This window comes from Pseudorca crassidens, chromosome 14 (genome assembly GCF_039906515.1).
Source record: "Pseudorca crassidens isolate mPseCra1 chromosome 14, mPseCra1.hap1, whole genome shotgun sequence".
Lineage (NCBI taxonomy): Eukaryota > Metazoa > Chordata > Mammalia > Artiodactyla > Delphinidae > Pseudorca > Pseudorca crassidens.
The window spans coordinates 31,983,560-32,009,886 of NC_090309.1; the positions used below are offsets into that span (position 1 = coordinate 31,983,560).

The 26,327-nt window shown below is 44.1% G+C and overlaps 1 long non-coding RNA gene across 3 annotated transcripts in view; it reads left to right on the forward strand.

Moving 5' to 3' along the window:
- Positions 1-1,246: 1,246 nt before the first annotated feature.
- LOC137206133 (uncharacterized) overlaps positions 1,247-26,327 on the forward strand; it is a 116,388-nt gene continuing 91,307 nt past the window's right edge. For 2 of the 3 annotated variants that reach the window (XR_010934470.1, XR_010934454.1), the window contains exons 1-2: positions 1,247-1,415; positions 7,962-8,129. This is a non-coding gene — a long non-coding RNA (uncharacterized lncRNA). The remainder of the gene's footprint in view (positions 1,416-7,961; positions 8,130-26,327) is intronic. The other variant, XR_010934458.1, reaches the window with a different exon arrangement.

The following is a 26,327-nucleotide window of genomic DNA, read 5'->3' on the forward strand; positions in this document are numbered from 1 at the left end:
CCAGTGTATGGCTTTGTCCCCCTCAAACCCCCAAAGAGGGAACACGGGCAATTGCAGATACCCCACAAAGGTGATGGATGCCCTAAATTCACAGAGACTAATTAGAATGGTGGTTGCCAGGGGTTGGAGGACTTACTGTTTAATGGGTACATAGTTTCAGTTTGGGATGATGGAAGAGTACTGGAGATGGACAGTGGCGACAGTTGCGCATCCATGTGAATGTACTTAGTGTCACTGAACCGTACACTTAAATTTGGTTAAAATGGTAAATTTCAGGTCCTGTACATTCTACTGCAAAAAATAAAATAAAATAAAAGGAATGAGGGGCTTCCCTGGTGGCGCAGTGGTTAAGACCGCCTGCCAATGCAGGGGATACGGGTTCGAGCCCTGGTCTGGGAAGATCCCACATGCCACGGAGCAACTAAGCCCGCGTGCCACAACTACTGAGCCTGCACGCCGCAACTATTTAAGACTGTGCGCCTAGAGTGCGTGCTCCACGAGAGAAGCCACCGCAATGAAAAACCCGCGCACCATATGGAAGAGTAGTCCCTGCTCGCTGCAACTAGAGAAAGCCCTGGCACAGCAACGAAGACCCAACACAGCCAAAAATAAATAAATTAAATAAATAAATTTTAAAAAATAAAAATAAAAAATAAAAGGAATGAAATCCTCATATACGTTACAATATGAGTGAATCTTGAAAACATTATGCTAAGCAAAATAAATCTGACGCAAAAGGCGAAATATTGTGCGATTCCTTACAGGAGATACCTAGAACGGGCAAATTTGTAAAGATGGAGAGAGTAGATAAGAGGTTACCGGGAGCTGAGGGGCGGAAGGGAGAGATTAAAAAAAGAAAAGGGGGGGAGAGATTTAAAAAAAAGGGGTGCGGAGCAAAGGGCCGGTCGGAGGGAAGCGGGGCGGCGGGCGGCGGGCGGCGGCAGGAAGAGGGGGACAGAGGGCCGGCGGGGGTGCATGCGGGGCCCCGGGGCTCCGCGCCCGGCGCAGGCATCTTTGTCTGAGCAGGAGGCGGCAGCTGCCCGGCGGCGGCGGGGCGCGGGGCGGCCCAGGCAGGGAAGCGCCGCCCGCGGGGAAACGCTAAACCGGGCACAGGGCCCGGCCGACGGACAGCGGGGCGAGGCCCGGCAGGGTCCCGGACTCCGCCCGCGCACCCTCCCCTGCCCTTCCCCGGGCGCAGGCGGCGCGGCACGCCCTCCCCTCTTCACGTCCTCCTTAACAAAGAGCAGGGAGGAAGCCGGCACAGCCGCCCACGAATTGGAAACGACGCTGCCGGGCGCTTCCACTGCTCTGGTGCTCCTCTGACTGCGCCCCGACCCTTGGCCTCAGGGTCTTTATCGCCGATCTCGGGTCCTCGGTAGTTTCTGCTTTTGTTTTGCACTTGCTTCTTTTACTGTGTAAGTTGGAAGGATTTTCCCCCTCTCCCTTCCTCATCTTCCACTATCCCAATTTTAACCTATATACTTACGTGATTTTTCCCCATGACCACGTAAAATCAGACGCGCGCGCGCGCGCACACACACACACACACACACACACTCTACTTCCTTTTGTTTTCCAAAATGGCTTCATATAATCTACACTACTCTGCGTCTTGCTTTTCTAGTACCTCATGGAAACCCCAAATCCCAGTTGGGATTCACTCTAATAATGGCTGAATATTAATCCACGGTATGAAAGCACCTCGGTTTGCTTAATAATTCTGTTGTTTATGCTCTTCCCTTTGTTTCCTGTGTTTTACCACCATAAACGGTGCTGTCTTGAATATCCAGCCCCCAGAGCCGGAGCAATTCCCGTTTTCACCAGTGAGGTCTGAGAGGTCGTTCTCCCCAGGCCCATGAACGTTTTGCCGGCCCGCCGGGTGTCAGTGTCACCTCATCACGCCTGCTTTCTGAGATGGAATCCGCCGGCAACGTTCCTTCCATTTCCCTCCGTTCCACCCTGCTCCTCCTGAAGGTCTTTTCTCCTCCCTGGCAAGACTGACTTCCTCCTGGGCCTCGGAGCTCTCTCCCCCCACTCCACTCCCGGGCCCTTGTTCACCTCCCCCTCCCCCTCCCATTTTCAATTTCATCTTCCAAAGGTGCTCGAGTCTCCCTTTCCTTCGGAAAAAAGAAGCTGTTACTCCTTTGTGTTATCGTCCTACTTCTTTCCTTCCATTTTCTACACAACTTGAAAACCTTTTTCTAATTTATTTTGCTGTTAGATATTACATGCCCATGGCTCATTGTCCAACGGTATAATCTAAAAGGGACAGACTACAGACCCCTGTCTGTTAACCACCCATTTTTGTCCCAAGGCCCCGAGTGATCCCACTTCCTTGCGTATTTTTCCAGAAGAATTATAGCAACATATCTATCTTTCACAAACAGTAGCCAGAGGCACAGACTGCTCGACAATGCTGCAGGATTTCTTGGCAGTCTACCTCTTCTCTCTGGCTTCTCACCTGACTTCTCACCCCCTCTCCGCTTCTGGTCTCCTCACACCACCGAAGCTTCCTTCTCTGAGGGGCTGGAAACTCAGGTCTAGTCCCTTGCTCTGGATTGCCTCCCTTATCAGATTAGGTGCTGGGTCCTGGCAGCGTGACCTTTGCAATATTTATTTCTCTGATCCCTCCTCTTTGTTCCTCTAACTCCTCCTTCTTCAGGCCTCATCTGTCACCCTGCCAGGCCACTGCAGTAGCCTCCTGGCCGTCTCCTCCCGAGCTCTGGTGCTGTGTTCCCTCATCCTGCTGCGGGCCGTTGATCCATTGTAAAGCCTATGCCATGGAAACGACCCCTTAGTTTCTGGAGATTGATAAACGTCTCTTGCATGGAAGGAGCACTGGCCTGGGTGACCAGAGACCAGGGTAGAAGCGAGACCCTGCCCTTTCCTTGCCTGTTACTGCCTTCAGCAAATTCCTCCCCATCTCACCAGATTTGCTCACCAGATGAGCTCCAAGGCCTTTCTGGCTCTAGCCTCTGTGAGGCTACAATTACCATTCCATTCCTCCATCCCCACCCCATCTTCCACTCCCTGTGCTGGTCCTTTCCGCAATCAGCCACACTTTCCTTTCCCTCTCACTGTGCCCCTAGAAAGCCCCCTTCTTATTCTAAATATCCAGATCCTAATCATCCTTGAAGACCTGACTTTTAGTCGTTTTTCTCTAAAAGCCTCTATAATGTCCCCCAGTGAGAGGAACGGCTTTGTCCTTGCAAGGCCGCAGTTGGTAGCACTTTATCTGTATCTCATCAATGGCACTGACCACTCTGCTTTGTACAGTTGTGCCATACCTGTCCTTCTTCTACTGCTGTCTACCTCTCCCCCACGACCCCCAGCATAATACTTTGTATATCGTAGAGGCTATGGTTTTAGGAGTCCCAAGACCTGGACCCAAGTCTCAGCTCTGACACTCAATAATTGTTATCTTCAACAGGTCACATAGCGTTTCCGAGCGTCAGTTTCTCCAAATGTAAAGTGGGAATAACAACCTGTTTCATAGTGTTGGTGCGTCAATTAGATGACGTGTGAAAAAGTGCTTTGTGAACCGTAAAGCTATATACAGATCTAAATAATAATAGTAAAGATGATATTACTCGGATGCTGGCAAGAGTGATTGCCTTTCTAAAGCAGAAAAAAAAAAGTGGGGAAATCTTTGGAAAATGAAAGAGCTTCGTTGCAGTCTGCTCTTGGTTGCAGTCTCAAAATTTGGGGACGGCATTCTAATTCTTCCTTTTAGATCAAATATATGGTATTAAATATTGTAGTAAAAGCTAGAAATAATCTAAATTTTATTTCTTTTTATTTATTTCTTTTTCATTTCTTTTTTATTTCCCCCCCTCCCAGAATAATCTAAATTTTAAACAATAGGGGAATGACTAAAGGATGGTTAGGTAGTGGGAATAATATGTAGTCATCAAAATTATATTTCTGAAGAATGTTTAATGACATGGGAAACTAGTCATAATTTGACATGAAAGTTTAAAAAGCAGGATACTAAATAGTGCATGTGGAGAAGAGGTGTAAGAGGGTAAGAGGCTTTCCCTACCTCTTTTCTAGGCCTCCAAATTGGGCGCCTGGTGCCGGAGAACTTGGGATACATTCCAGGGCCAGAGTCTTACACAAATAGCTCACTCCCTGCCTCCCCAGAGTTAGGGATTCAGGACAGATGAACCTGGAGCCAAGTGCCTCAGGGGAGGCCACAGCCTGTCCCAGATCCAGGGCCGGCCTTCAGCCTGCCTGTGTCCCCCTGCTGATATTCCAGGTCATCTCTCCACCACTTCTTCCAGTTGGATGGTGGCCTTCAGACAAATAGAACCCCTCAGGGCCTGCTTTCACAGCTTCCAGACTGGGTTTACAAGACCACTCCCTCTAGCCAAAACGCAGACTCCCGCGCACAAACACTAGTGAACTAAGCTCCAAGAGGAAGGGCCACGGGCCACAGGAATGGGCAAAATTAGCCGTCACAGGGGATTGGGGAAGCTCAAGGGACTCCAGAGAGAAGGTAGCATTTATGTTGGTCGTGGAAGGGTGGTAGCAATTTGGCAAATGGAGATATCATTAAAATAAAGCCCTATGGTTGTTATTTTACCCACATTTTATATCCCAGAGTGGGGGAAGAGAGATGTTTTGTTTAAAATCTCTTACCCCCTTATTACAACTTTTATTGTAGAAAATAAAGATTAAAAAAGAACAAAAGTCTCCTATTACCTATACCAACTTAGAGCAGTGGTTTTCAACCCTGGTTAGAATCTCCTGGGGAACTTTCAGGAAATATCATGAACTATCTGCATGCAGACGATCTGATTCACTTGAGATGAGGGGCGGTCCCAATGTAGACACACACACGCACACACAGACACACATAAGCCCACATGTCTCACCTCATCCATTAGCAAATCCTGCCAGTCTACCTTCAAAATATATCTAGGATATGAATACTTCTTACCACCTCCTCTGCCGTCACCCTGGTCCAAGCCACTGCCTTCTGCCTGGGTTATTGCTGTAGCCTCCTAACTAGTTTTCAGCTTCTATCTTTAGCCCTCACACCTGACCCCTAAGTCTATTATCTACATTGCATTCTCTAGAGCGATCCTTTAAAAGCGTAAGTCAGGTCATGACCCTTCTCTACCCAAAATCCCACCGTAGCTCCCCAACTCACTCAGAGTAAAAGGCAAATCCTTAGAATAGCTACAATGTCCTACTCTCTCACTCTCCCCTTGGCTCACTGCACTCCAGCCATACTGCCTCTTTGCTGGTCCTCAAATACAGCAAGTGTGTTGCTGCCTCAGGGACTTTGCACTTGCTGTTCCCTCTGCCTAGACTCCTTTGGTAGTTCTCACCTTTCCTTCAGGTCTCTGACAAATGTCAATCCATTAGAGGGGTCTTCCCTGACCACCCTAAATAAACCTGCAAAGTCCCGCATCGCCCATACTCCCTATGCTCTCTTATCTGCTTTACTTTTTTCCAGAAGAGTTTTCACCACCACACCTATGATATCTTTTTCGTTCATCCCAGGCAACAGTTTAAAGTCTCACAAAGTCCCTCATGAAAACAGCTTTTCTGCTTCTGTCTCAAATCTCTCTTTCCATTGATATTCAACAGTCCCATTGTCTGCCTTTCCTGGCCCCCAATCCTGTGTTCCCCAAACTCCTCCTTCCTCCTGCCTTCACCTGTCAGCTCAGGAAAATGAACTCCCAGAGGAGTTACCAGCCTTCCAGCCCCACAAATGGCCCAAACTCTAAGCCCAGGCTGGGCTTAGCTAGGAGTCTCTGCTATGTGTGTATTTATTTATTTATTTATTCAAGTTTTACACAAGGGAGATCATAACATTCCTATTATTGGATAGTTAGGGTGTTTTCCCAGTTTTTACTATTGTCGGTAACCTTGAACACACCCATGATTGTTTCCTTGAGATAAATTATTTGAAGAGGAATTATTGAGTCAAAGGGTACACGATTTTGAAGGCTTCTGGTGTGGATTGCCAATTTTTCCTCCAGTTTATCTAATTATAGTCCCACCAGCTGTATGTGATGCCTTTTATATTCTTACATCTTTGACAAAACTGGCTATTTAAAAAACACTGGGAGGTGAAAAAATGATATTTTGTTTTAATTAACATTATTGGTGAAGTTGTACATATTTTCATTTATTTCCCTTTTTTAAATGGTTTGCCTCTGCCCTTTTTCCTTCTATTGGGTATTTAGAATTTTTTTTTATTTATAATCATTTTTAAACATTTATTTTATTGAAGTATAGTTGATTTGCAATGTTGTGTTAGTATAGTCATTTTTATATTAAGAACGTTTACTCTGAAATTTGTGTGCAAGTATTTTTTTTTCAGTTTGTTTTTTACCTTTCAATTCTGTTTTACACCTTTTAACGTAGAAAATTTAGAAATATTTTCAAAACCAAGTTTCTAAATCTTTTCTTTGCAGCTTTTGGTTTTGGTTTCATGCTTCTAGGTGGCAGATTTGAAATAGCCCCCATGATGTTCCCTGACAGCTGAGACCTAGTATTAAGTGGAGAGGATTATAAACCTAGGCATTCCAGCTCAGTCCGCCTAGCCAGTGGCTTTCAAACTTTTTTTTTTAACCGTGACTCGTAAAAAATAAATTCTACATTGCAAGCCACTACCCACAAAAATGTTTATTTTAAAAAATTATTTTAGTGAATTCCCTGACAGTCCAGTGGTTAGGACTTGGTGCTTTCATTGCTGGGGCCCAGGTTGGATCCCTGGTCGGGGAACTAAGATCCCACAAGCCGCAAGCCACAGCCAAAAAAAAAAAAATTTAATTAATCTAAAAAAAAATTGGTTTTTAAAAAAAGTATATATTTTAAAATGTTTCATGAAACATTACTTACCCTGACTACATGTGATATAGTCTATTTCCTGTTTGACTAATTCTATTCTATTTCATTTAAAAAAGGTGTCAGTCTTGACTCAGTAAATTGACTTAACCCATCAGTGGAGCCTGACCTAGAGTTTGCAAAACACAGATCAGAACCATGAAGAGGCTGATTTTCACTCTCCCCAAATCTTACCGACTTCCATGCCACTTTCACTCATCTCCCACACCCAGGGGTGATGGAGAGGCCAGACAATCATCAATCCATAGAGAACACTGAAGACCTTGTGTTTAAGCACTGAAGCTGAACTAAGCTTTGATTGACATCTAACAGGCGAAAGCAAAAACTGGTTTTGGATTTCAATCCTGAGGTTTAGAATAAAGTTCTTTCTAGTTCCATGGTCCTGAAATCCTCACCCTAACGATACTCACTTTAGTCCTAGAAAACTCCTCTTGTCTGCAGTGTAATCCGGGATTTGGTAACAAATGGTCAACAGGATCTGCTCCAGCTCAGCTGTTCTTGCAATTAGAGCCCAGGAAAAGGGTGACACTATTTTCTTGGGCAGAGAAGCTAATCCAATGCATTCTTTAAAGGTACCCTGGCATGGAGAAGCCAGTCCCTCTGTGTAAAGGTGAAGTATCATTAGGTAACATACTCTGGTGTTAGAAGACCTGAATTCAAGTCCTCAGTCTATCTGGGCTTCCGCAATATGCTGTTCTAGGGCCAAGTCAAAACTCCTCTGTGCCTCCTCATTTTTCTCATCCATAAATAGTTGTAATAATAGCTTTCTCAGGATCGCAGAGGCATGAAATTGAACTAGCAGTAAGGTGCTGTGCAATGGTAGTTGCTGCTGCTGTGTATTCACATACAGGCCTTCCTGACTTTGAGAGGCTGGCTGAACTACTGGCCATTTAATGTGGTTGCTGGTTTGTGCCTATAAGCTGAACTTGAGTTAGAGCTAATGGTTTTAATAGCCTTAAATGAGTTTTAGAATTTAGGCCAGGCTTGGTTATTGCTTGATGAGACTGTCTGTGTGGGGCAGGTTTCTATGCAATGAGCCCAAACACACAGTTAAATGGAGTCAAAAGCATGACATACATATTAATTGTCTTTTTTAGAGAGCCCTCAGGGGGTCCTGGAGAGTGAGCACAGCCTGCCACCCAGACAGCTCTGAGCTTTCTGGATTGTAGGCCTTCATTTCTTCCTGCCGTGAACAGCTCTCTGACCCACTAAACCCCCTACGGTTACTTTGGAAGGCAAGCTGCAGAACAGCCACCTTGGCACAGGTAAGATGAATGTTAACACTTTAAATCCGCTGAGGTCAAAATTGCAGATATGCTGCCAAAGTCTGTAACTCCGGATAATGATGAAACTGTGAATGGAATGATATGCAAAGCTTAGGCTAAATTTATAGCTCAGAGCATTTCCACAGGGGCCTCTCGGGGTGCCAGGGTACTCCTGTTGCCTTCTTACCTCCCCCAGGAAATTTCCTTCTGAAGACACACCTCGGGGTCTGCCTGGCCCACAGGGACTCCCCCCGTTCTCTGAGAAGAGCCAACACCCAGGATGAGCCCCAGTGGCCAAGACCGGTGTCCAGTCCTCCACTTCCCTGGGCAGAGCTGATTAATAGGGCTGTAGACACCTAACCCAGGCAGGCAAACCGATTCTCCCTCCTGGGAATTTGAAACCTGAACAGAGAGTCTCTGAGCCCGGCAAGCTCAGGTGTGTGTCACATGAACTGCCACATTCTAGAGAGAAGGTCCCCCAGCTGCCCGGTTCCTGCCAGTCTGGCCCCGTTTGCTAAGTGTTCCTTCAGTTCTCTGAGCCCACAGTCTCCTTCCAATAAAGTCCCATTTGGAGTGGGTAGTCAAAGTTATTTTGGGAGGACTCAAAACAAAAACAAAAATAAAAACCACACAAACTCCTATGTATAAAATAAATAAGCTACAAGGATATATTGTACAGGGAATGTAGCCAATATTTTATAATAACTTTATTTATTTATTTTATTTTTGGCTGCGTTGGGTCTTCGTTGCTGCACGCGGGCTTTCTCTAGTTACCGCGAACGGGGGTAACTCTTTGTTGCGGTGCGTGGCCTTCTCATTTCCGTGGCTTCTCTTCTTCCCGGACCAGGGATCGAACCCATGAATTGGCAAGTGGATGCTTAACCACTGTGCCACCAGGGAAGTCCTTATGATAAGTTTAAATGGAATGTAATCTGTAAACATTTTGAATCACTATGTTGTACACGTGAAACTAATATAATATTGTAAATCAACTATATCTCAATAAAAATGACACAAAACAAAACAAAAACCAAACCAAGTGAAACAAGAAAGACATTATAAATATTATAGCATCCAAGAAGTAGAAGCATGGTGAAGTAGAAAGAGCATGAACTTGGGGTTTTTTTCTTTTTAAAATCTTTCCACGTCCAGAGTAGTCTTGAATCTTGGTTCTTCAACTGGCCAGCTGTATAAATGTAGGCAAGTTATCCTTTCTAAGCCCCAATTTCCTTGATCATGGAGTGGAGATGATCACCTACCTCATAAAATCGGTTCTTTAATTAGTCTAGTGACGTTTACTGTGGCCACTCAGAGGCTATTTTTGCTTATTTCTTAGTCCTGGCCTCCGTGATAGATAGTTGAAGCTTCTGGAAATGTGTGATATTAGGGTACTTTGAGTATCACTGTATTTGAACATTTTATTAAACCAGGAATCCTCTCTTTCTCCATTTTCTTTAAGAATAAAGGTTTTAATACCTTTCCTACTCAAAGGGGTTTTTGTTTGATCACCTTGAAATCTCACTAGACAGAAGGGCTAGGGGCATTGTGGTAGAAACTGAACATTCAGAGAGGTCCTTTTTCAAAGTGGTGGTGAAAAACACATAACATAAAGTTTACTGTCTTAACCATTTTTAAGTGTACAGTTCAGTGGCATTAAGTACTTTCACGTTGTTAGGCAACCATAGGACTTACTAAAAATTTTTATGATTTACTAAAAATAAACAAAAACTTTTAAACCCTTTGTCAGACCACTTGTCTCTATTTTTCTGGATTGGAAACTGCAGTGACCGTTATTGAGCTCGGCCCTGAGGAACAGTTCTCAGAAGCTAGTGCCAGAAGAGAATTTAGGAATTGTCCAGTACAAGGGCCTTCATTTACATGGTTGCTCATTTAGTTGGTCATTCAGGCATCAAACCTTAACTGAGCCCGTGTCCCAGGAACTGGGATGGGTGCTGGAGGATGGACATGGCCAGAGGGGCCCAGCCACTGCCCTTCCTGGTGGAGCTCATGGCTGTACAGAGGCGGATATGACACACAGGATGGTAGGGCAACAGGTTCAGTGGTCTGGAGAGCAGGAGAAAGGGCGCAGATCTGCAGATGAGATAAAAAATGCATCCTGGGACCAGATTTTGAAGGGCTTCAAAGGACATAGAGAAGAGTTTAGATTTTTTTTTCCTGCTGGTCATGGAGGCCGCAGGGTAGGAGTCGAGCTGGAGACTGATCCTAAACTAGGGAGGAACATGGTCAGATGTGCATTTCAGAGCAAGCACTGGCAGCCGTGCAGACAGATGGTGGGCTGGAGGGACTCAGGGGCTCAGTGAGAGGCCTGTTGCAGTTAGTAGCTTGGAAACTTGAAATGTCTTTTTTTAATGATACAGTGAGAGAGCCAAGTCCATAGCCCAGTCCCAGGTTCTTTCTGAGTGACTGATGTAAAGGATTTTTCAAATCTTTGCATATCAGAACTCACTGATGTTTCCTTTCAAAGAAGACTCCCTCCTACCCTGTCCTTGTTCTTCCGTACATTCCATCACCAGTTTCCCCAGGGCCTTGCTCAAGCAGGAAGGTCCCTTCTCTGAGAATACAGTAGCAGTGAAACTTGCTAGAAGAATGTGAAGCATTCCGAACCATGCCACCTCCACACTAGCATCAGGCTTTGCAATGCTATCTTTGTGCCTTCAGATAAAGAGATCAAAGTTTCTCCAAGATCTGATTCCCCAGGCTGATTTACATGAGGAGGGTGGGAGTGGGGAGGGTGGGGATAAGCAAGATAAGATGCAGAAGAAAATTTCTTTTTCAAAAGTGAAATCTCGGGGCTTCCCTGGTGGCGCAGTGGTTGAGAGTCCGCCTGCCGACGCAGGGGACGCGGGTTCGTGCCCCGGTCCGGGAAGATCCCACATGCCACGGAGCAGCTGGGCCCGTGAGCCATGGCCGCTGAGCCTGCACATCCGGAGCCTGTGCTCCGCAACGGGAGAGGCCACAACAGTGAGAGGCCTACCAGAAAATAATAATAATAATAATAATAAAAAACAAAATAAAATATGCTCAGCCTTTAAGAAGCTCTATGATCTTGCCCCCTTCCTTGTACTGAGCTCTGTTCACCCCAGCAGCCCCTCGTAATGAGTTCGGGACATGAGCACACCTTCAGCTGGTCAGGTGGGCAGAATGAATCAGAAGAGAGCAAATGAGGGAGTCTGGGGTTGGGGGATCCAATCTCCATATGGACCAGTTAACGTTTTACTCCAATGATTCTCATCCATGACTGCACATTAGAACCACCCCCTCCCTGGTTTAAAAATCCCCAAACCCAGGCCCCAAACCAGACTAATTACATCAGAATCTCTAAGGATGGGGCCCAGACATCAGCATTTCCCCAAGCTCCCCAGCTGATTACACTGGGTAGCCGAGGTGGAGAACCACTGTTCTCTCCCCAGGTCACATCCTGAACCTCAGAGAAACTGAGCAGCATGTCAAAAAAGTTTGGCAATCTTTGTAAAAAAAATTGGGAAAGAGAATGCAGATAGATGGCTGTGTGTTTCAATCATGTTAAAAAAACATTTAAAGTGTATGTGTTCCTGAGGGTTGGTTTTTAACTTGGGTGTTCTCGGCTTCACACAGCCCTTCTATTATGTTGGGGCAGGCATCTGTGATGCACCCCAACTATACCCCAAGGTCTTTGCCACCAGGAAGGCAGTTTGGCCAATTGGTTAATAATGGGGATTTGGGAAGCCAGTGTACTTTCTTAACTAGGGCAAGTTACTAAATCAGTGCAAAGTGCCTGGCAAGTAGTCAGCCTGATAAAAGCTGGAGCCATTATTAATATTATATGGCTTCCTTGGGCAAAGTGGGTGTCCAATAAAAGTTCACTGGGTGAAGGGCATATGCCAACACTGTCCAACAGAAACATCATGGAAGCCACAGATGTGATTTCAACTTTTCCAATAGCAACAATTTAAAAAGTAAAATGAAACAGATGAAATTAATTTTAATAAAAGAGGTTATTTCATACGTTCAAGTATTATAATTTCAATGTGTAGTCAGTATAAAAAAAAGTATCAATAAGTTATTAATGAGCTATTTTACACTTTTTTCTCCCCCTGTATTATATCTTTGAAATCTGTTGTGCTTTGTACACCTAATTCAGACCAGTCACATTTCACGTGCTCAACAGCCACACGTGGCAAGGGGCTCTGTGTTGAGCAGTTTCCTTCATGTCCCAAAACCTGCACATTGAAAATGTCCATTAAATGTGCTCCTCTAGGGACTTCCCTGGTGGCGCAGTGGTTAAGAATCCGCCTGTCAATGCAGGGGACACGGGTTTGATCCATGGACTGGGAAGATCCCACATGCCGCGGAGCAACTAAGCCCGTGTGCCACAACTACTGAGCCTGAGCTCTAGAGCCCATGAGCCATAGCTACGGAGCCCACGTGCCACAACTACTGAAGCCTGCGCACCTCGAGCCTGTGCTCCGCAACAAGAGAAGCCACTGCAATGAGAAGCCCGCGCACGGCAATGAAGAGTAGCCTCTACTCACCGCAACTAGAGAAAGCCCGCGCACAGCAATGAAGACCCAACGCAGCCAAAAATAAATAAATAAACAAAGTAATTTTTTTTAAAAAAAGGACTCCTCTGGGCCAGTTCTACCTCCTGACCCCTCCTCACAGGGGCATCCATGCCCTGCAGCCCTTCTCTTGTTCCAACCTGAGCCTGTTTTGAAAAGGTCACAGTTTTCGGCCTAATATTGTAAACCCGACCCTTGTGCGAACATCCCAGGGCTTTGCAAGATCACTGGCCTCATCCTTGCTTCAGCTTGTCTGCTTGCACCAGAAATTTGTGGCCATAAGCAGAAAGTTACATTTTCTGTCTTAGTTTTTACAAAAATATTTGCTTGACCCAAAAGGCAGCCTGCCCAGGGGCAGGGTGGAAAGTTCACAGGAACTGCTGTACCTGCTGCTCTTCCCACCCAGGCCCCACCCCCTGGGAGTGGCAGCCTCCTGGTCTTTGCAGCCAAGCAGCATGACTCATCCTGGTCACTTGTTCAACCTCCCCTCCAGTCTCAGAGCCGCTTTTGTATTTCAGTTGAATAGGACGCCTGAAACACACACACACATACAGGCACACACACTAGCAGTGAGCCTGGCCGAGGGCTTGGTTCTTAAGTGGGAAAGCGTATTGTTCGCCATAATTACCGTCATATTCCTCAACCTGGCCCTCCACTGCCATTCCAGGGCTCCCTGGGTCTCTCTGTCAGGGAAACTTTCTGTGGTTTAACTTCAGGCAAGAGGTTGGAGAGGAATTCAGATCCTGACCAAAGGGCAGAACAAGTCAGGAATCTGTCCTCTTGTGACTGGGGGGATGCCCGCAGCCCCACAGGACATTGAGGCTTCAGCCAGGGTAGCTGAGCCTCTCCTTGTCCTCCCCGCTAGGTTTGGAGTCTCTATATGCACAAAGGTACATTTTTGGGTTTTTTTGCCATGCTGCGTGGCTTGCAGGATCTTAGTTCCCAGACTAGGCATTGAACCCTTGCCCCCTGCAATGGAAGTGCAGACTCCTAACCACTGGACTGACAGGGAATTCCCACAAATGGACTTTTTGACCCCAGCATTTCTCAACCATGGTTGCATGTTAAAATCACTGGAGCAGCTTTTCATTTTTAAGTTATTATTTTTCTTTTATTTATAAATTTTTAATTTTTATTCTATTGAAGTATAGTTGATTTACAATGTGCTAATTTCTGCTGTTCGGCAAAGTGACTCAATTATATATATATATATAATTTAAATTTTTTTTTAAATTTATTTTTGGCTGCATTGGGTCTTCGTTGCTGCGCACGGGCTTTCTCTAGTTGCAGCAAGCAGGGACTACTCTTTGCTGTGGTGTGCAGGCTTCTCATTGCGGTGGCTTCTCTTGTTGCAGAGTACAGGCTCTAGGCACGCAGGCTTCAGTAGTTGTGGTGCTCGGGCTCAGTAGTTATGGCTCGCGGGCTCTAGAGCACAGGCTTAGTAGCTGTGGTGCACGGGCTTAGTTGTCCCGTGGCATGTGGGATCTTTCTGGGCCAGGGATCGAACCCATGTCCCCTGAATTGGCAGGCAGATTCTTAACCACTGCGCCACCAGGGAAGTCTCTATACTTTCTTTTTTATATTGTTTTCCATTATGGTTTATCTCAGGATATTGAATATAGCTCCCTGTGCTGTACAGTAGGACCTTGTTGTTTAACCGGGGCAGCTTTTAAAATTCCGATGCCCAGGCCCAAAACCAGACCAATTAAACTGGAATTTCTTGAAGCTTTTACTCTGTGACCAGGTGGGTTTATGATTTCCAGTTTGAGCTGGAACCCTAAGTTCTGCCCAGCAGCCCCTCAGGCCTCCCTAGTCAGCAGGCCCAGGCTATGATTCCACACCTCCACTGCCCTCTGGACTCCCATTCTCCTTCCTCTGCCAGTCTAAGTGGGAAAGGACAGAGGTGGGAAGTTACTTTCTCGGGAGGCACCAATCCTCACCCATCTTATGTACTTCCCACTTCAGAGAAAGCAGAGACCGGGGCTAACAGGGTCCCCACCACGGGAGTCCATCCCTTCCACACCCTCTGTGTTTTGCTCACCTTTATTTTTCCTCTGTCTCTTTCTCAGACTTTTAGTCTGCTTCACTGTCTTTTCATTTTCAGCTTATAAACATCCTCGTGTCACTACCACCTGAAAAATTGGAATCCCTTCCTCAATTCTGTCTCTCTTTCAATTTAGTACTCTATCTCTTTGTTCCTCTTCCTCGCTAAGCTTCTTGAAGGAGTCCTCTTCCTCATGGTGGTCTGCACTTTCTCACTTCTCCCCAACCCCCCACAGGTGAGCTCAGCTCCATCACAATGCTGACACTCGCTAAGGTCACAGGTGACCTCCTAGACACTAAATCCTTGGCCTATTTTCCATCTTCCCCTTCTCACTCTTTGGCTGTGTTGATCACCTCCTCTCCCTTGAAATTCACCTTTGGTCTCCTGTGACTGCTTTACTGATTTCCTCTCATCTCTTTGATGGTTTCTTGTTCCTCTACCCAGCCTTGAGATTGGTGTTCCCCAGTTCTATCCTTGACCTTCTCTCTATGTGACTTTATCTATCCCAAGGCTTCAGCTCCTACCTATATGATGTTAACTCCCAAATCTTTGTCTCTAGCCCAGATTTCTTTCTTTTTCTAAAAAACAAAAACCTCTTCATTTATTTTTTGGCCGTGCCGCACAGCATGTGGGATCTTAGTTCCCTGACCAGGGATCGAACCCGTGCCCCCTGCATTGGAAGGGCAGAGTCTTAACCACTGGATAGCCAGGGAAGTCCTTCTAACCCAGATTTCTTTCTTTTTTTTTTTTTTAAATATTTTTGGCTGCGTTGGATCTTTGTTGCTGCATGCGGGCTTTCTCTAGTTGCGGTGAGCTGGGGCTACTCTTCGTTGTGGTACATGGGCTTCTCATTGCGGTGGCTTCTCTCGTTGCAGAGCATGGGCCCTAGAACGTGCGGACTTCCACAGTTGTGGCACGTGGGCTCAGTATTTGTGGTGCGCGGGCTGTAAGGCATGTGGGCTTCAGTAGTTGTGGCACACGGGTTTAGCTGCTCGGCAGCATGTGGGATATTCCCAGATCAGGGACCGAACCTGTGTCCCCTGCATTGGCAGACAGATTCTTAACCACTGCACCACTAGGGAAGTCCCTAGCCCAGATTTCTTTTCTTTCTTTTTTTTTTTTTTCTTTTGCGGTGCACGGGCCTCTCACTGTTGTGGCCTCTCCCGTTGCGGAGCACAGGCTCCGGAGGCGCAGGCTCAGCAGCCGTGGCTCACGGGCCCAGCAGCTCCACGGCATGTGGGATCTTCCCGGACCGGGGCACGAACCTGCATCCCCTGCATTGGCAGGAGGACTCTCAACCACTGCGCCACCAGGGAAGCCCCCAGATTTCTTATATGTCCAGCTGTCTACTGGGCATCTCCACACTAATACACCTCTGAACACGTCCAGAATGGGACTCATTATATTCTTTCCATCAAATTTGCTTTTACTCTAGTAGTCATACTTAACAGTGAAATACTAGAAGTATTACCATAAAAGTTAGGAACACGAAAAAGGTGCCCACCGCCATCACTATTATTTAGGATTGTTCTGAAAGAACAATAGAAACCTGAATAGAAAGATCTGTTCAGTTCAATAAGTCTTAGAAGAAAAGTCAATAAGAACTATACAGATTGGAAAGAAAACAATTATCAATATTTGCAAATGTGGAAAATTCCAGAGAATCACTTGGAAAACAAAGCTAATCAATAATTCAGCAAAGTTCCTGTTACAAATTAATGACACACTAAGACAATAGCATTGCTTTATGTTCACTTACTTAGAAACGTACAGAGCCTACAATGTGGAGCCACTGTTTCTTACGCTGTAGCGCTACAGTTATGAATGAAAGATATGTAGTCTCTGCTCCCATGAAGTTTTCATTCAGGTAATGAGAAGTTAGATATTGTATTAGAAAAAAGGTCTCACCACAAATATAAAATATCTAGGAATAAACTTAATCAGTAATGTGTAGGACTTAGAATAAAACTATTCAGAAACATAAAGGGAGTCTTTAAAAATGGAAAGAAATACTATGTATCTAGATTGGAAAATCTAACATGAATTTAAGTTTAATTTATTTTGGAGGTACTTTGATTCAATAAACTTACAAGTTTAAAGGAGAGAAAATATTCAAGAATGTGTTGCAAAGGGTGTAAGCCTTGTGCTACCAGTTATTACCGTTTAGTGCATAGAAGTAATAAGCAAAGAGGGTGGAGAAGGCACAGGAAAAGACAGGCATATAGATAAGGCAGAAAGGAAAGTCTAGAATAAAAAAGAATGTATTTTCTAATAAAGGCCTCTCACGTCAATGGGGAAGAGGAAGGATTAGTCTAGAGAATGATAGAGTTTCATCTTGATACCAAATGTCACAGGTAGGAGTAGGAGGTGGCTGCCTGAAGTTCTAGGAGGGCTGTGAGGCCTAGTCTAGGCTTAGCCAGGAGTTCTGCGTTTGATTAGAAATGTCTTCCAGGGGCCCAGGAACAGAAGACTACACTCAGGCCACATATTTGTCATTCCTGGATTATTCAAGAAATATCATTGGGACAACTAGCCAGCAATTTTGGGGAAAAAAATCATTAGCTTTTCCTACCATATATACCAAAATAAATTTCAGATGGATTAGATTTAAATGTCAAAAATGAAAACATAAAACACTAGAAGAAAAAAGAGGACTTTTTTTTTTTATAATTGTGGTGCGGAAAGGACTTCTGAAGCGTGACGCTAAAGACAGAAACCATAAAGTTAAAGATTGATAGATTTAGCTTCTTAGTCATTAGAAACTTCTGCAGAGCAGAAGCTGAAAGGAAACTGACAAACTGAGGGGGAAAATGCAGTATATATGATGAAGTGTTAATATTTTACCATATAATGAGCTCCTCAGTCAATAAGAAAAATACAAACACCCCAACAGAAAAAGGTGAAAAATGTGTTTAATAGGTAATTCACCAAAGGAGAAATGCAAACAGCTGAGAAATGTATAATTTTTTTTTTTTTTTTACTCACCAGTAATCTAAGGAATGAAAATTAACACAATGGCATGACATTTGTTTTCACCTGCCAGATTGGCAAAGAAAAATCTCTAGTGTGCTTAAGAACATGGGAAACAATCCTGGGAAAATCCCTGCTCACTGGGCTTAGTCATCTTGGATGCAAAAATCCACTTTGTAATGGTTTCTGATTACTTTTTTCAGAGAGCAGTCAAGCTCTAGAAGGTAGCATTTACTGGAGAGATTTGCAAAAAGTTGCGAAAGGAGATCTCTGTAGCTAAGCTATAATTCTGTAAATTTGTGGTTAGCTAGAATATCCTGTCAGACTGTTAAGTTCTAGTTTCCTTTTCTTATTTTCAAATGGCTCTTCCTAAGAAATGGGTCATGAGTCCTTTGGCTATTGTCCCCTAATAAAGCTTTAACTTCTGGAGACCCGAATCCCTTGCTAAATTTTTGGGTATAAATTGACCCCATCTCGGGTACGTTGAGACAGCCCCCTGCTGGGCACCACAGCGTTGGCATGAGGCCAGGAGCCCACCCGGATGGGCCACCTCCTCCCCTGGGAGAAACAGGAGACTCACAAGTCTCCAGACTTCTGAGCAGGTGAGACCCACCTTATCAGACACGCAAGCAATAAAACTTATTTCTGTCACCTTGTTCTGGGTGAGCAGGAATTTTCTCCCCAAGGACACTTTGTTGGGAGATGTCCTGGCATGATGACATCAAAGCTCATCTTCGTTCTGGCTCAAATGTGATTTCACGTTCATTGTGTAATACCCACATAATCAATAGAATAAAAATAAGAAGATGCTATTAATACTATAAAAGTGCTAATCTGGTACTTCCTGATGCCTTCCTAGGCCAAACAGGCACATTCACACTGCTGGTGGGAAATTAAATTAGAGGATAATTTATTTGATTTTAGGTAGGGCAAAAGGAGAGGACAAAACCATGAAAAATACTGGTAAGTTTGCCTATATAAAACAAAACAAAACAAAACTCAGGCACATCAAAAACACTTCCAACTTTCATGACAAGGGGCTAATATCCTAAATATAGAGAATGCTCTTACAATCATTAAGACAGAAGATGTTCATCTCAGGAAGAAAACGTGCAAAGGATATGAAAAGGCAATCTATAAAAGAAAAATATAAATTATAAAAATCATGAAAAGAGTTTCAACATTATGAGAAATTACAGAGTGCAAATGCAAATCATAAAGACAGCCTGCTTTTTGCTTAACAAATTAGCAAATGTTAAAAAAAATGTGTAAAACAATTATACTCCAATAAAGATATTTTAAAAAATGATGTAAAATAGATAACTAACAAGGACCTACTGTATAGCACAAGGAACTCTACTCAATATTCTGTAATACCCTAAATGGGAAAAGGATTTGAAAAAGAATAGATACATGTGTGTGCATAACTGCATCACTCTGCTGTACACCTGAAACTAACACAAAAAATAAAAATTAAAAAAAAATAAATAAAAATTTTGAAAAAAAGTGATGATGCCCACTGTTGGTGGAGGTGCAGGGAAAAAGGTACAGTCATAAGAATATACTTGGTAAAACCTTTCCACAGAGCAGCATTTCTCAAAGAGTGGTCAGGGACACCTAGCACTCCTTGAGACTCTTTAGGGATCTAAGAGGTCAAAACTATTTTTATGATATTACTGAGATATTATTTGCCCTTTTCATTATCATTCTCTCATTAGTGTGGAGTGCAGTTTTCCAGAGGCTAGATGATGTGTGATATCTCAGCCAGCCTGATATAGAAACAGATAATGAGACTCCAGCATATTCTATTAAAACAGATACTAAAAGTGTCTGCACAAATGTCAAACAGCCGCTTTTGTCACTAAATGTTTTTTGTTGTGGAAAATGCTATTTTTAATAAAAAAAGTATCATGTATGTTAGCACTTAATGGGTTCATGTAGTTATTTTGCAATGAATATATAAATGTTTAAATCTGTTTAATGTTTTAATTTCTAAGACAGTTAATATGAATAGAATAACCCACACAAACAAAAGCCTGTTGGGAAACGCAATAATTTTTGAGTGTAAAGGGATCCCCAGACCAAAAAGTTTGAGAACTGCTGCTCTAAAGTAAGGTGATGGTATGCATCTAAAGCCTTGAAAATAAAGCTGCCCTTTAATCCTTTCCTCTTTTGAATAGTTTATCCTAAGAAAATAATCAGAGATGTATCTCAAGATACTTTTCTAAGTATATTCACCACTTTATTTAAGACAGTAAAATGTAAAAACAATTTAAATGTTTGTAAATAGGAGATTAGTTAAATAAATTACATGAGTGTAATGGAGCACATATGGCTAATAAAAAATGCTACTACAAAATAGTATTTATTGATTTATCACAGTGGAAAATATTCACAGTTTATTAAGTTAAAAAATAGGATATAATGAGAAAGTTTTTCAACCAGTGGTGCTGGGACAACTGGATATCCACACACAAAAGAATGAATCTGGATCCCTACTCAGACCATAAATAAGAATTAGTTCAAAATGGATCAAAGGCTTAAATCTAAGGTCATAAAGATTTATACTTATGTTTTAAGAGTTTTATAGTGTAAGACGTAGAACTATAAAACTCTTAGAAGAAAACATTAGTATAATTCTTTATGACCTTAGATTAAGCAATGGTTTCTTAGATATGACACCCAAAAGCACAACAAAGAAAAAAATAAACTGGACTTCATCAAAATTAAAAACATTTTGGGAATTCCCTGGAGGTCCAGTGGTTAGGACTCGGAGCTTTCACTGCCAGGGCCTGGGTTCGAGCCCTGGAACTAAGATCCCACAAGCCATGTGAGGTGCGGCCTAAAAAAAAAAAATTAAACAAAATTAAAAACTTTTATGCTTCAAAGGACACTATCAAGAAAGTTAAGAGACAACCCACAGAATGGGAGAAAATATTTGTGGTCATCTATGAGATAAGAACCTAGTATATAAAATATATAAAGAACTCTTACCGGACTTCCCTGGTGGCGCAGTGGTTAAGAATCTGCCTGCCAATGCAGGGGGCACGGGTTTGTGCCCCGGTCCGGGAAGATCCCACATGCTGTGGAGCAACTAAGCCCGAACACTGCAACTACTGAGCCTGTGCTTTAGAGCCCGCGAGCCACAACTACGGAAGCCCGTGTGCCACAACTACTGAAGCCTGCACGCCTAGAGCCCGTGCTCAGCAACAAGAGAAGCCACCGTAGTGAGAAGCCCGTGCACCACAATGAAGAGTAGCCCCCGCTCACCGCAACTAGCGAAAAAGCCCGCACACAGCAACAAAGACCCAACACAGCCCAAAAAAAAAAGAAATCTTACAACTCAACAAGAAGATAACCTAACTTTTTAAATGCACAAAGTATTTGAATAAACATTTCTCCAAAGAAGATATTCAAATGACTGATAAGCACAAGAAAAAATTCTCAGTGAAGGAAATGCAAATCATTAAGGAAATACAAACCAAAATCACAATGAGGTATCACTTCATGTCCACTAGGATGACTCAAAAAAAAAAAAAAAAGAAACTAACAAGCATTAGCAAGAAGGTAGAAAAACTGGAACCCTCATACACTGCTGGCAGGAACGTAAAATGGTGCAGCCCCCATGGAAAACTATTTGGCAGTGCCTCAAAAAGTTAAACAGATTTACCACATAACCCACCAGTTCTACTCCTAGGTATATACTCAAGAGGAATGAAAACCTATGTCCACACAAAAACTTATACAGGAATGTTCATGACAGCATTATTAATAATAGCCAAAAAGTGGAAACAACTCAAATGCCTATCAACTGATGAATGGATAAACAACTTGTGCTATAGCCATACAGTGGAATATATTCAGTCATAAAAAGGAACAAAGTTTTTTTTTTTTTTTTTTCCGGTACGCGGGCCTCTCACTGCTGTGGCCTCTCCTGCTGCGGAGCACAGGCTCCGGACGCGCAGGCTCAGCGGCCACGGCTCATGGGCCCAGCCGCTCCGCAGCACATGGGATCCTCCCGGAACCGGGGCACGAACACGTGTCCTCTGCATAGGCAGGCGGACTCTCCACCACTGCGCCACCAGGGAAGCCCAGGAACAAAGTATTGATATGTGTGACAACATGGACGAAGCTTGAAATCATCATGCTAAGTGAAAGAAGCTAGACACAAAAGGTCACATATTATATAATTCTATGTATATGAAATGTCCAGAATAAGCAAATCCATAGAGTCAGAAAGTAGATTACTGGTTGCCAGGGAATGGGGTAGATGGGGTGTGTGAGGAATGAGGAGTGTCTGGTAACAGGTATGGGTTTCTTTTTGAGGTGGTGAGACGTCTGGCATGAGATAGTGGTGATGAATGCACAGCCTTGTGAACATACTAAAACCCACGAAACCGTACACTTTAAAATGGTGAATTTTATGGTATACGAATGATATCTCAATTTAATAAAAAGGAAAATAGCATACAAGTTAGTGTGTAGAGTATATCCATTTTTAAAAGGGTAGTATATATATGCTACTTTATTTTTTTTATTTTTTAAATAAATTTATTTTATTTATTTTTTGGCTGCGTTGGGTCGTCACTGCTGTGCACGGGCTTTCTCTGATTGCGGTGTGCGGGCTTATTGCGGTGGCTTCTCTTGTTGCGGAGCACGGGCTCTAGGCGCACGGGCTTCAGTAGCTGTGGTGCACAGGCTCTAGAGCACAGGCTCAGTAGTTGTGGCGCACGGGCTTAGTTGCTCTACGGCATGTGGGATCTTCCTGGACTGGGGCTTGAACCCGTGTCCCCTGCATTGGCAGGCGGATTCTTAACCACTGAGCCACCAGGGAAACCCTATATTTGCTACTTTAAAAGAGTAGTATGTAAAACAAAAGACTAGAGGATGTTAACTTCTAGTTAGCAATATGTAACAATATGGATTTTCATATGTAGTATCTATTTATGTATGTTCTACAAAAATATGTATTGCTGTGTTAACTGAAAGATTGGGCAATAAAAGTTATTAAAGACAAAATGAAACAATTAGGTTCTCCCAGGGCAGTTTTTCTGGCCTCGTGGGACAGTCCAGAATGGTGGTTAGAAAGCAGCTTGGGAGCTACATTACTCATGCTCAAATACTGTCTCTGCCTCCCACTGGCTCTGTAAGCTCGGACAAGTCACCTCACTGCAGTGTGCCTCAGTTTTCTCACCTGTAAAGTGGCATCAGAATAACCGTACCTCATAGGGCCCTGTGGATTCAAGGAGTTAATTCATTTAAAGTGCTTAGAACAGTGCTTTGCACATAGCAAGCTCTTGATAAATGTTAGCCAGTCCTGGAGATGTTGCTCGAGTGGCTCAGGTTGCAGGCTGTGGAATGACCACATCTGACCTCACTGACGTCCTGTCAGGAGCCAGTGGGAGAAGGTTCTCTTAAGGGCTCACTGAGCAAGCCCTGAAAATGTTTTCTGAAATAGAGGTAAACTAACAAATGAAGGCACGGGTTTTCATCTACATGGAGGCAGGTTTAAGAAAGTTCATCTGTCTCCTTGCTATGGTCGAATGGCTCAGGGAGTAAGCAATTTGGGGTCTTCCACCACCTGAGTGACTAATTGGGGAATGTGTTTGCTGTCACTGAAGCAGAGTTAGTTGCCTCAACTCCCCACCAGGGTGGACTCAGCGTCATGGCAGATGTCTGGAGTCTTAATTGGCTGCTGGGAGGAGAAGGGGGCAGCTATAGTTACCCTCTCCCTACTTTAGTGGACATGGGTCCAGGGGGCACTCAGGGGAGCCAGAGCCATCTCACAGAGCCCTCACTGTTAGGGCCTAAGAGCAGGGGAAGGAGGGGGACGGGGCCTGGGTCTGCTTGGAGGCCTAGCTCCGCCTGCCCGCATGTAACCTTCTCTGGCATGCCCCCTTCGCCTTTTCCTCTACTGCCCTCTCCTCTTCCCCAGAAAGTCTAAAGCGGACAGCGCCTTCAGGGATATTCATAGCAAATCTCTCTGGTAGTTCCTTTCTGCTTCCTCCTCAATCAAGCCCTGGTTGAATAGTTACCCAAAATGCCAAGTGGGGCTTGCTGCGCCAGTTTTTTGTTAACTTCCGTTTTTCTCTCTTAGAGTGTTTACAGAGGGCCTGTGTGTCAAAAGTCAGCCCTGTCGCAGAAGGCAGAAGCAGGGTTGGGTGCCCACGAAGGCAGTATTTCCCAAGCAGCCATGGATATTATCTTACCCAGTTAGCTCCGAGGGAGGACTGTGACCCGGGAAGGGGGAGCAATTTGTCCCCGGTCACTTAGAGCCAGGACTAGAACTCAGGTCTCTGAACAAAGAACCCAGCAGAGTATAATTTTCCTTGCAGAATTTTGATGCTCAAGAGGAGGAACCCCAGAACCCCAGGCAGGTAATGAAGAAGAGGACAGCCAGGGTCAGAATTACGAAGAAACAATGATTTCCCAAATGCAAGGATGCCCAAACAGAATGACTTTGGGGAACTGCAAGAGACTAGCAGTCTTTGCACTGGTGAGGCTGGTGGGAACAGATCCTGAAGGGTCTGGAAACTCTGCTGAGAAGTTTGGATTTTCTTTTGTAGACCACGGGTAGAGGTGAGACTTGATGGCCTTTACGCAGGGGAGTGACGTGGTCAGATTGGAATCCTCAGGTGGCCAGGCCAAGCAAGGTGGCCAGAGGACTCGGCAGTGGACAGCTTCTCCGGTGGTGACTACCTATGTATATGTTTGGCTGGGTGCTGCCTTTTCGCAGATGACAGGCCCAGCGATGCTGGACCGTATGTGGCTCACTACTTGGGGTAGCCAAGAGAAAGGGGAGGAGTCTTGAAGTGCAAGTCCCCATAAGAGAGGGGACAAAGTGAATTTAACTCTAGTAGTCAAACTGGCCTGGCAACTGATAGTCACTGCTCCAATGCCCTCTTCTATTTACAGTCTTCTTAAACCTGTAGCTTTTATTTTTAGCTTTCTATTGCTTCCTTATTACTCTGCCTTTAGTGAGATTCCTTTCAAAAACAACAAAACAACAAAAAACCTTTCCCCCAGTTCTCCCCCAAGTCACTGTCCTGTCTTTCTCTCCTTTGTACCACGTATTTGAGCCATCTATACTCCTGTCTCCATTCCTCAGCCCCCAGGCCCTCCCCTCCTGCTGCAGTCCGGCTTCTCCCCATATTTCTGAAATTCTGCTCCCTAAGGATACTCAGGACGTTGAAATTGTCTTCTCCGGTATCCCCTTTAATCTCTAAAATGAATGGGGGGAAAGGGAGTAAAAAAAAAACTATTAGAAATTAGATTTCAGTTTGTTTTTATCTTAACTGTTAACATTTAAGTTTTTTATGTTTTCTAATATACATAATATTTAGAATTATGCTTTATATTATGTATATAGTTTATAAAAAGCATGACTATAGACATATGCGTAATTTATAAATAAATGAGCATGTAATAAGGGTATATGCTAAAGACTTTTTACAGAAGGGGTACACTTTAAGAAAATGTTTGGAGATGACTGGTTTTCAAGATAAAGCTTAAACCCTTATTTTGGCATTCAAAGCTGTTTATAATTTAGCCTCAAATGATTCTGCGGCTTCCTCCCCCTCCCCTTCCCTCCCTTTACCAAGTAACATGCTCTAACTACAATGGACTATTACACATCTCCCAACTGTACCAAAACTTCAAGTTTTAGTTCAAATCTATGTTTGCACATAGATGTTCAATCAAACCTGTTAAATCTCACAATTGCTGCATTATTGTCATTCCACTGGCCTTGAAACTTTCCTCCTTGACTACTCTCAAGGGTGCTATCCTGGTTTTTCTTCTGCTGCTTTGACTATTCCTTCTTCATTGGCTGCTTCCTCTATATTTATTCCACAAATACTTATTGAGCCCCTGCTGTATGCCAGGTATGGTGACAGGCACTACAGATACAGTGAACAATTTGACTAGGTCCCTTTACCCCCAGCTTATACCCCAAAGCTCAATCTCTAGCCCTCTCCTCTTGTTACCTGTCTCCCTGTAGCTCTGATTTCTCTTCAGAGTTTGTCTCCTATTTCAAGCTACTTGTTGAATATTTCTGCCTGCAAATACTCCAGTCACCATGTCTGAATTCACTGCTCCCCTTCCTTACAGCTCTTTCTCTGGCCTCCTCATGCAGTTTCAATCTCTCTTGCATTGGTCCCTTTCTATATGCATTTCTATTGATACCGCTTCCCAACCAATATTAGAACCTACTTACCTGAGGTAGTTTTCTAACTGCTGTTCCTGCCTTTATTCTCTCCAAGTTGCCATTCTTCCCATCCTATCCTATCCATCCTTGCTGCCTAAATCATTATTTTACATACTATTGCCGGCTTTGCCTTTTAAGGGGTGGGGATGGGGTTTGAGGAAAATTTGAGGCCTACTTTTTTTTTTGCGGTACGCAGGCCTCTCACTGTTGTGGCCTCTCCTGTTGCAGAGCACAGGATCCGGACGCGCAGGCCCAGCCGCTCCACGGCATGTGGGATCTTCCCAGACCAGGGCACGAACCCGTGTCCCCTGCATCGGCAGGCAGACTCTCAACCACTGCTCCACCAGGGAAGCCCTGAGGCCTACTTTTTATAGGGTATTGGAACCACTTCCCCCAGCAAGTTTCAAGGATATCTCACA